The following is a 10,045-nucleotide window of genomic DNA, read 5'->3' as shown; positions in this document are numbered from 1 at the left end:
TTCTGCTGGCTAAAGCAAATAATCCTGACCAATAGCAGCTGTGACTGCAGACAATACTACCTCCGTGAAATGGGAAAGTGGGATTGGTCATTTGACCTGGGTGTTTCACATCAGAGAATGGGTTGCTAGAATGTTGCATCATACACAGTGGTGAACAATTACTTCAACTATCATCTGTGGTTGTCTGGAGTGAAAAGTACGTATTGAAGACTTTGGGACTTCCCTGGTGGTCCAGTGGGTAAGGCTCTGTGCTCCCAATGCAGGGGGCCCAGGTTTGATCCCTGGTAGGGGAACTAGATCCCACATGCATGCTGCAACTAAGAAGGCTGCATGCCATAACTAAAGGATCCCGCGTGCCACAACTAAGACCCGGTGCAGCCTAAATAAATAAATAAATATATATAAAAAAAGACAATACCTTAATGATCAAAGTGGTTGCTGTGATAGACCATGTGAAGAGCAGAGAAATATAAAGGTTGTGGCTTGGACTGGCTATTTCTAACTCTGCTTAAAGAAAGAAAATGTAAGCCTATGGGTGTTAAATTCTTGCCTCGAGGCATAGTTAGAGAATCAAAGAGTTCTTACTGACTGCTCTAAAAGAATCTCTTCACTGTAGTCCCACATGGCTGAGTGGGTTTCTGGATTAACATAAACTGAACCCTTAGTCTTATCTAATCTTTTAGGCAAAAGTTAGGGCATCAGTTGCGAAAGGGTGGTACTATGAGATTGGAATGGGAAAGCTGGAGGATCTGGCTGATACCAAGTACCTTAAACCCCACTGAGCTTCTCTTCATAGCAGAAGAAGCCCCCCTTCCCTGCCTTTGTCTGATGTGCCTATTCCTGCCCTGGTTGAAAAGCCTTTCTTATGACTTTACCTGAGATAGTTTCCTTGCAAGTGAATGCCAATTCTCCTCACACCCCTCCTATCCCCTCTCATTACATTCAGACATATGTCATATTGTCCCATGTCCCAGGGGACCAATTACAAAGTCAAAAATCACTTAGCAAGAGAATTGCAAAATTTTGCTAATTTATTTCAACACAAAATGTATAATATATGTGAACATGGAGTTCAAGAGATTAGGGACATGATTCTGTTGGTCTAAATTAATTTTAGAGGCTCTAACGGCTTAGTTGGTTGATTGAAACCTGGTGTGGCTTATGCTACATGAAGTTGTTTAGATACCAGAAGCTCTTCAGTATGACATAGAGAAATCCGAAGACTTTGGTATTTTGGTATTCTGGAGTGGATTTATTAAATGTGGATTTATCATTCACTCACCCCTCTCCTAATTAAATCACTTAAGAAGTCTCAGAGAACATCCCCTTCATTATGGCATAGAAAAATACACTGTTGTGGAGAGCCCCATATCTCTAAAAGGAACCATAGTAGCTGTCCTCTGTAAGCTGTGGATGAGGTGAGATATTCTGCTATTGAAATGCATTCATTGATTTCAGTGGAGATAATCGTATCTCAGAATGGCAGAGGCTATAGCCTGGCACTTAACCAACGGAAAAAGGTGAGCATGGCTACCACAATAGGCAGCAAGGCTAGAGTGGTAATCAGGATAATTTGACCCACAGAAAACTTTGATAATGCCTAACATGGGGTATTTAGGGCCAAAACAAAGAGCCCACTGAGGTTCTACTAAAATTGCAATAACAGGAAAAACACTTTAGGTGTATGAAAAGAGTCCTGACATAAGCCATCGCAGTGAAGAGTCATGGCCTCTTACCTCCTTTCCGTTTCTGAATCATTTCAATGTCCTAGGACCCCTTGAATGAAGGAGAGATCAGGAACCCTTGTGGAAGTACCATGTGATAACTTAGATACCTACAAAACTCTTTTTCTTAGTCTTTCCCAAAGGGACTCATACCTACTTACTGTGGCAACTGAAGCTAGGGAAAGAGAAACACACAGACCTCTCAGGAATTATTAGTTACTAGCTCAGAGCCAGAGTTAATCCCTTAAGGAACTTGAGTTCCACTGTGGTCTGCCAGTCAGTGTGGGGCTTATGAGAGCTATGTGATGGAGTTTGGTTATCATTCTTCTCACAAGGGCCCAATGGGTCTTCAAATCCATCTGTGTTTATTTTCCTAGTTCTTGAGTTTATAGTTGGAGTAGAGATATTTAGCTCCAGATAAAAAAATATACTTTGCTCTCTGACCCATGAAATAACGTCTATTATGGTAGAAAGAACCAAATGGAACGTCCCTTAAAAACAATTTTTTTTTAATTTGTTATTTTTGCCTGGGTTGGGTCTTTGTTGCTGCGTGTGGGCTTTCTCTAGTTGCGGCGAGTGGGGGCTACTATTTGTTGCAGTCGCGGGCTTCTCATTGTGGTGGCTTCTCTTGTTGCAGAGCACAGGCTCTAGGCATGTGGACTTCAGTAGTTGTGGCATGCGGGCTCAGTAGTTGTGGCTTGCGGGCTCTAGAGCACAGGCTCAGTCGTTGTGGCACATGGGCTTAGTTGTTCCGCGGCATGTGGGATCTTTTCGGACCAGGGATCAAACCCGTGTCCCCTGCATTGGCAGGCGGATTCTTAACCACTGCGCCACCAGGGGAGTCCCAAATGGAAGTTCATAAGAGTTACTTCCCTACCAAAATTATAAACTAAAGACAATATCAAGTCCCTTGGGGGAATTTAGGTGACTAGGCACCATCAAAGACTTGGAATACTTATAATTGGTGATTCTTATCACATCTCCATTTCACTCACCTGTTTGATGTGTGTCTTAGATATTTTTATTGGATTACCATAAGCTTAATCAGATGATAAATTTGATTGTAACTGCTGATTCAAATGTGATCTCTTTATCAGAGAAAAATCAGTACAGCCCCTGGTATCTGGTAGGCTGCTATTGATCTTGAAATTGCCTTTTTTCTATCTCCGGAAGAGCACAGAACAGGAGAAGCAATTGCTTTCACCTGGAAGGTCAGTTGTATACCTCTCTTCACTTGGTTCAGAGCTACTTCGGTTCAGCATTGGGTCATAATTTGGACTTTATGGACATGATTATCTCACCATCCTATTGGATATTGCATTGATTCAATACATTGATGACATTCATTCTGATAAGACTACAGAGCAGTAAGCAGGTATCCTCAATTCCCTGATAAGATATATGCATACTAGGGAGTGGCTGGGAAATCCTATAGAAAATTCCAAGGTGTCACCTCAAGGAAAGACTCAAGGAGTCTGGGACTCCAGTGGCCCAGGGAATGTTGAGAGGTCATCTTCAAATTAAAAAATAAATTGGAAAATAAAAAAACACCTTGCATCCCTACCTTTAAGATTCAATATATAGCATCATTCTGGATTTTTGAGGCAACATATACCACATTTACTGAGTAATCCATACTCCAACCCACTGACTAAATAACTTGGAAGGGTTACTTGATTTGGATCAAATCCAGAGTAAGAGAAAACTTCAGCTTGTCTAAGCTACTCTGGAATCCAGCTGTTTTGACCCAAAATATCTAAAGGTGCTTGAAGTATTTGTGGCAGATTAAGACACTGTGTAAAACTTGTGAAAGTCTAGATATAAGAATCACAGTGTAGCCCCTTAAGATTTTGGAGCAAAACAAAATCCTACTGGGAAAATCACTATTTTCTTTTTGAGACTGTAGGTTGCTAGAGGGTGATAGAGATTAAATTGACTATAGTACACCAAATGACCATGGAAGCTGAATTATCATCATGAACCGAGTGTTATTTGGTTATATCATGCCCTGCAGTAGGGTATGCCTAACAGTACTTCATCATCAAGCAGAAGTAATATGTACAAAATTGGGCTCTAACAGTTCTGGGAGGCAGAATTCAGTTAAATAAATCGGGGCCAGTATTCCAGGCAAAACTATTGTTTTTCAACATTTTATAAAAATTTTCAAACATATAGAAAAATTGAAAGATTTGTACAGCGAGCATCCATATACACACCACCTAGATCCTACAATTAACATTTGCTATATTTGCTTTATTTCACATTTTCTGTCCATTCCTCTATGTATCCACCAATTTTTTTTGATGTGTTTCGAAGTAGTTCATCTAGATCTCTACTTGCATTTTACACCCAACTATCGCTCAACCCACACCTCTAGACTCATGCTTCTGCTACAAACACCATCCTTGAAATTACTGGATGCCTTATTCCTGGTCATGGTATTCTGCACAACATTGTTTCTAGCTAGCAGAGAAGGCAATGGGCTAGTACATACAGAAATTTGTGGTCTTATCATGTACCTCACCACCAGAAACAGCTGAGCTTATAGAATGGTTAACTGGCCAATTAAGACTCAGTTATTGAACCAGCAGGCAAAAAACTGGGGCAGTCAGGGGAAAGGGGTGGGTGCTATACATGCTCTGAACTAATAACTAATATACAGTGCTCTTTCCCATACAGTCAGAATACATGGATCTGAGAGCCAAAGGGGTGAAAGTGGTAGTGTTACTTTTCAATATTAAATCTAAATGTTTGCTTCTTGTTCCTTCAATTTTTGGCCCTGTTGGTTTAGAGGTCTTAGTACCCAAGGAATTAGTGTTTCCACCACTGGAAAAAACAAGGGTTCCACCGAACCGAAAGTCGAAACTGTCACCTGACCATTTTGTGCTCCTTATGCACCTGGATTAACAGGACAAAAAGGAGGTAACTGTTTGGCTGGGGATTTCCAAAGGGAAATACTTTTATCAAAGAGAAATAGGAACACTGCCACAACATTGAGTGAGAGAAGAATATGTCTGGAACACAAGTGATCCTCTGGAACACTTCCTAACAATGACATATGCTGTAATAAAAGTCAGTGAAAGACTACAGCAACCCTATATGGGAAGGACCCCTCAGAAATTGTGGTTTGGGTCACCCCAAGAGTAAAAAAGCCCAGCTGGTTGAGATGTCTGCTGAAAGGGAACATGAAATAGACATTATAGAATCATAGTAGTGCTGTGTAGCTTGTGCCCAGCTACAGAAATGAGGACACTAGGAGTCATCTTATTTTCCTCACATTATGCATATACATATGTAATTATATATGTGAATAAATATCTATTTAGAACGATACATCTTAATTTTCCCTGTATCTTTCTTCTACTATTTTATATAAGGTGGATGCTTTGTTATCTGATGCTGGGTAACAAACCACCTCAAAATTTAATGGCTTAAAACAACGATTTATTACCTTTCACGATTCTGTGAGTTGACTGGGTAGTTCTGATTCACGTAGTATGTGAGCTAGACTATATCTTTTCAATAAATTTCTCTTTTAATTAAGTTGACCAGAGTCATTTCTATTGCTTATAATCAAAGAACACCAATTGGAACAGAAATTGTTACCTGAGAGTGTGTCCCAAGCGAAAGGCCCTTGAAGAAATATGGGGTATTTGGAATCGATCATCAGACCAAGATAAGGCAAAAGGCAGTAAGATTTCAATTAATACTGGGGGAGAGGAAAGTAGTAGCTCATGGAACTCAGTGGAGAAACAGAAAATTTCTATGGGTAGCAGGTGCCTAGAATGCAGTCCAGAGCGTGCTCATATGGACACCTGAACAAAGTGGTCCTAGTGGTGGGGATGGATACTATGTATGAACTCAACAATACGTACTTCTCTTCACTAAATTTGATCTGCCTACCACCACTGTTACCTACCCAAATGCTGATAGTAGCAACCAGTTGTGATCCAGTAATGTGGTAGCAACCCTCAAGGGGATCAGTGAGTTGAGACAGTAATTTTGCACTTACAGGAATAGAAACTTTTTGCATAGTCTATGTTGTCCTCACTGATCTATCATCTACTAAAATTATTATATATATATATACACACAGACACACGTATACATGTATAAAACAAAACTTCTCTCTACATATGCCATATATTAACTTTTATAATTTCTTTTTTTGATTATAAAAGCATTATAAAAATGAAGCTATTAATGGATTAACTTAGCCATCAGTGGAAATGACTCCTCCTAAGGGAGAGTTTGCCACCAGGAGTCAACTGCAGGTTGTAATCAGCTTCCCCTCCACCCACTCAAGCACCTGAGATGCACCTCACTTTCTGCTCACCTAATACCCCCAGGAGCCAGGTGGGAGAGCAAATTAAAGGTTCCCTAGTAGGCAGACATCTTTATCAGCTTCAGTGAAACCAAACTTATTCTGAGGTTCTATTCAGAAACTTTTGACTGGCTAATTCAATTCAATCTCCATTCATTTCATTCAACAATGTTTACCAAGCACATTTTTTTGTGCCAGACTGTTTTAGGCACTAGGCATACAGTGGCATGCAAAACAGACAAAAAAATTCCTTCTCTCATGGAGCTTGCATCCTAATGGGGGGTGGGGTGGGGAATAAACAAGACAATAACAAACAAATTTTGGGTAGTGATAAGAAGAAAAATAAAGCATAGGTAAGGGTGTGGGTGTATTGGGTTACTAGAGAAGGCCTATCTGATACAATGAGCAGAGACTCTGTGGTAGTGTGTTCCAGCAGTGGGAACAGCAGGTGCAAGGGCCCTGAAGTGGGAGTGGGCTTTGCATATTGTGGAACAGTGAGGAGGCCAGCGTGGCTGGAGTGGGGTAAGCAAGAAGGATGGGCAGAAGTTTAGATCTGGAGGTATCCGGGTAGGAGCCAGATCATGTAGGCTCTTGTAGGCCCTGGTTAGGACTTCGGATTTTATTCTGAGTGATGTTGAAAGCCCTTGTGAAGTTTTGAATAGAGACATGAAACGCTCAGATTAAAGATTTAACTAGATCCCTCTTGTTCCCCTATAGAAAATTTTCTTTGATGGAAACTAGTTCCATACCTCTAAGTTTCTTCATTTCAGCCACATCCACACAGGTAAGCTCCTCCTATTTCCTATTGCTGCAGGGCTTTCCTCTGCATATTTCTGCAAGTCTTCTTTAGCTCTTCTTCCTGCTGACCTCCTTCTCCAAAACCTATCCCACAACTGTTGAAAGCCTTCCCTCGTCCCCACAGCCACTCACCTCATTCCGCCCTTAACTGATACCCAGTTTGCTCCTGAGGACATAGCTGTCCTTGTAGCCTCTGCAGGGAAGGTTGACAATTTCCCATGTTCCACTTGCAACTGGACTAGGAGTTGGGCTGTGCTTGCTCCTACTGCCCCACTGGAATCTTCTACACCACATGGTTAAACAGGAAGAGGCATAGACTGTGTAGTCAGACTGGGCTTGGAGCCATACATCACCCACTCTTACTGACTGGGTTATTTTGGGCAAATTATTTAACTTATTGACCTTGGATTCCTCATCTGTAAAATGCTTTGTCAAATTGTTGTGAAGATTAGAGGAGGCAATGATTATAAAATACCCATCACAGTGCTTGGCACTCAGAAAACTATCGACTTCCCTTCCCCCGTCCCTTTGATGTCCATATTGCCCTCCTTGTCACTCATCTGGTTAGTGTGCAGGGAGAATGTGGCATCTGGCCCACCTTCTCTCTAATTCAGCTTTTGTCTCCATCCTAGGAGTTTTTAGTAAGCGCATAAGGAGACCTGTTTTAGGAACTCACTCCTGTAGCCACACCTGAGGCCTTTTAAACTCCTGTAGCCACACCCTGGACCTTCTAAACACCAATAACTTGGTCTCCAGTCAAAACCTCCTATTTCTCCACTCACCCCTTCATGCCATCTCACCATCGTGTGCACTTAGTCTTCAAGTGCTTCTTCTCCAAGTCTGACAGCTGCATCCTGGGTCTCCACCTTCTCCCCCATTTGGCTTAGACTTCCTCCTGTGGATCAGTCAGTGAGGGTTTTTGGTTTCAGGCAACAGAAGCTGGCTCTGGCTAGCTGCAGCAGAAAAGGAACCTCCTGGAGGGATTTTGCAGGGGTCCTAGAACCAGTGGGAAAGCTGGAAGCCAGGCTTAGAAAAGGGGTGGTATCATATGTTAGGTTTATCATTCAGTAAATATTTATTACTTCTCCTCCATCAGCCTCCATGGGAGAAGCATGAAGTTGGATGGGCCCATGTGATTTGCTTTGGCCAATGAAGTGTGGGAGGAATGCCTGTGGCCTTAAAAAGGATTCGTGTTTCCACTTACCTCTGAGAGCTTCCTTCCTCCGTCATGGAAGGAGCATGCATTGGGTAACCTGACAGTCCCAGAATAATGAAAAACTTGTGGAGAAAAGTCACCTCAGCCAAGTCATTCACTGAAGACACAGATATCCCCAGGCAACCATTTGGTACACAAGCAAGAAACAGTGCATTTTATTATAGGTCACTAAGATCTTGTGTTTGTTTGTTACACAGCATTGTGTGAATAGCTGACCAAGAAAGGCATGAACCAAGGAAGGCGGGGGAGTAGAACCCATGACTAAGGTCATGCCAGAAGAACAAGTTGGTGAGGATATCTCTGCTTGTTCCATTGGTTGTTGCTACTGCTGAACTCTTGACTTCACTACTACTACTTCCAAGCCAGTGCTTTTCAAACTTTAATGTGCCTACGAATCACTTGGGTCTCTTGTTAAAATGCAGATTCAGTAGGTCTGGATGGGGTCTGAGATTCTGCATTTCTAACAAGCTCTGGGTGATGCTACTGGTCCCCAGACTATACTTCGAGTAGTAAAGTTCTGAACTGTTTCTGCCTTACCCCCTTAAGAGTCAAAGTCACAGATGAGAGCAACCAAATGTGTGAATCTAGGTCACATGTCCATTCCCTGGCTGCTGGGTGGCAGGGAGAGGGATGGCTTTCTCTAGTGGGTGGGGAGTATTGTCCTTGAGAAAAGAAAGGAGTGATTCTCTACCATGACCGTGCATCAGCATTACCTGGGGGTGGTATGTGTGATAGTTTAAAGATCAGATCCTTAGCACCAATCCAGACTCCCTGAATCTTATTCTCTGCATGATGGGAGCTGGGATTCTTCATAAAATATATACCTCAGGTAATTCTGATGAAGGTAGCCTGTGGATCACACTTTGGTTAACATGAATAAAAACCAGGAAACATGAATTCAATAAACTTCTTGCCCCACTCTCCTGAGTAAATGATATTTATTGGCACCTATCTTTCTTCTGCTTTATGAGAAAGCCACACACTTCTCTTGTCTGAGGGTAATTCCTCCACCTGAATCACCCAAAATTCTCTCTGCTTTTATCAATTTCCTTTTTGTGTTCTAGCTTCAATGTCTTTCTTTCCTTTAGGTCAGTCATCTCAGCATACCAACATTAAAAAAACCCAAACTCCAATAGGTCCTTTCCTGCCCTAGCTACTACCTAATCAATTTCCTTTCTTTTCATGGCCAACTTCCTCCTTTCTATATGCAATGTCTCACCTTCCTCACCCCCAATCATTTCTCAACTGCTGGACAAGTTTCCACTCACTATCCCATCAAAATAATTTCTTATGCAAGTTACCAATAAATTTCTTAATGCCAAATTCAATAGACAATTTTCAGTCTTATTTTATCTTTCTGCAGCATTTGATCCTGTTGGCTTCTCCCACCTTGAAACTCTTTGATTTCCCGTATTCTATGATACCACTCTTTTTGTGTTTTCTTCCTATCTCTCTGGTAGTTCTTTCTTAGTCTGTGTTCACCTCTTCCTCTTTTGGGATGTGTGTATTATTCAGGGTTCCATCCTTGGCACAAGTACTGAGTTATGACTTCCTCTAACACGTATATGCTCTTTGTCAGCAACCCACACCTCCCTCTTCCCTGAGTCCTAGATCTGTATATACAGCTGCTAACTGAACATCCTTCCTGGGTATCTCTCAGGCAACTAAAACTCAATGTGCTCATAATTAAACACATGACTTTTCCCTTCAGACCTGCATCTTCCTACTTCTATATTTCTATCATCAACTCAGTTGCCCAAACCAAAACCTGGGATTTAGCTTTACTCTTTCCTTTCCACCTCTCTTCCCCACATCCAGTCACCAGGTACTACTGATGTCACTCCCTACATAGCTTTTGCATCTGTTCTCTCCTCTCCTCCGTTCTTTCAGTCATCATCTGAAGTACTGTTGTAACTTCCTTAGGGGATCTCCTTTTTTCTACCAGGGCTCTCCTCCACAACATCGTATGTTTTTATTTCTAAG

The sequence above is a fragment of the Balaenoptera physalus genome, assembly GCF_965194825.1.
Source record: "Balaenoptera physalus genome assembly, chromosome: 15".
Lineage (NCBI taxonomy): Eukaryota > Metazoa > Chordata > Mammalia > Artiodactyla > Balaenopteridae > Balaenoptera > Balaenoptera physalus.
Note: the sequence above shows the minus strand (reverse complement) of the source record.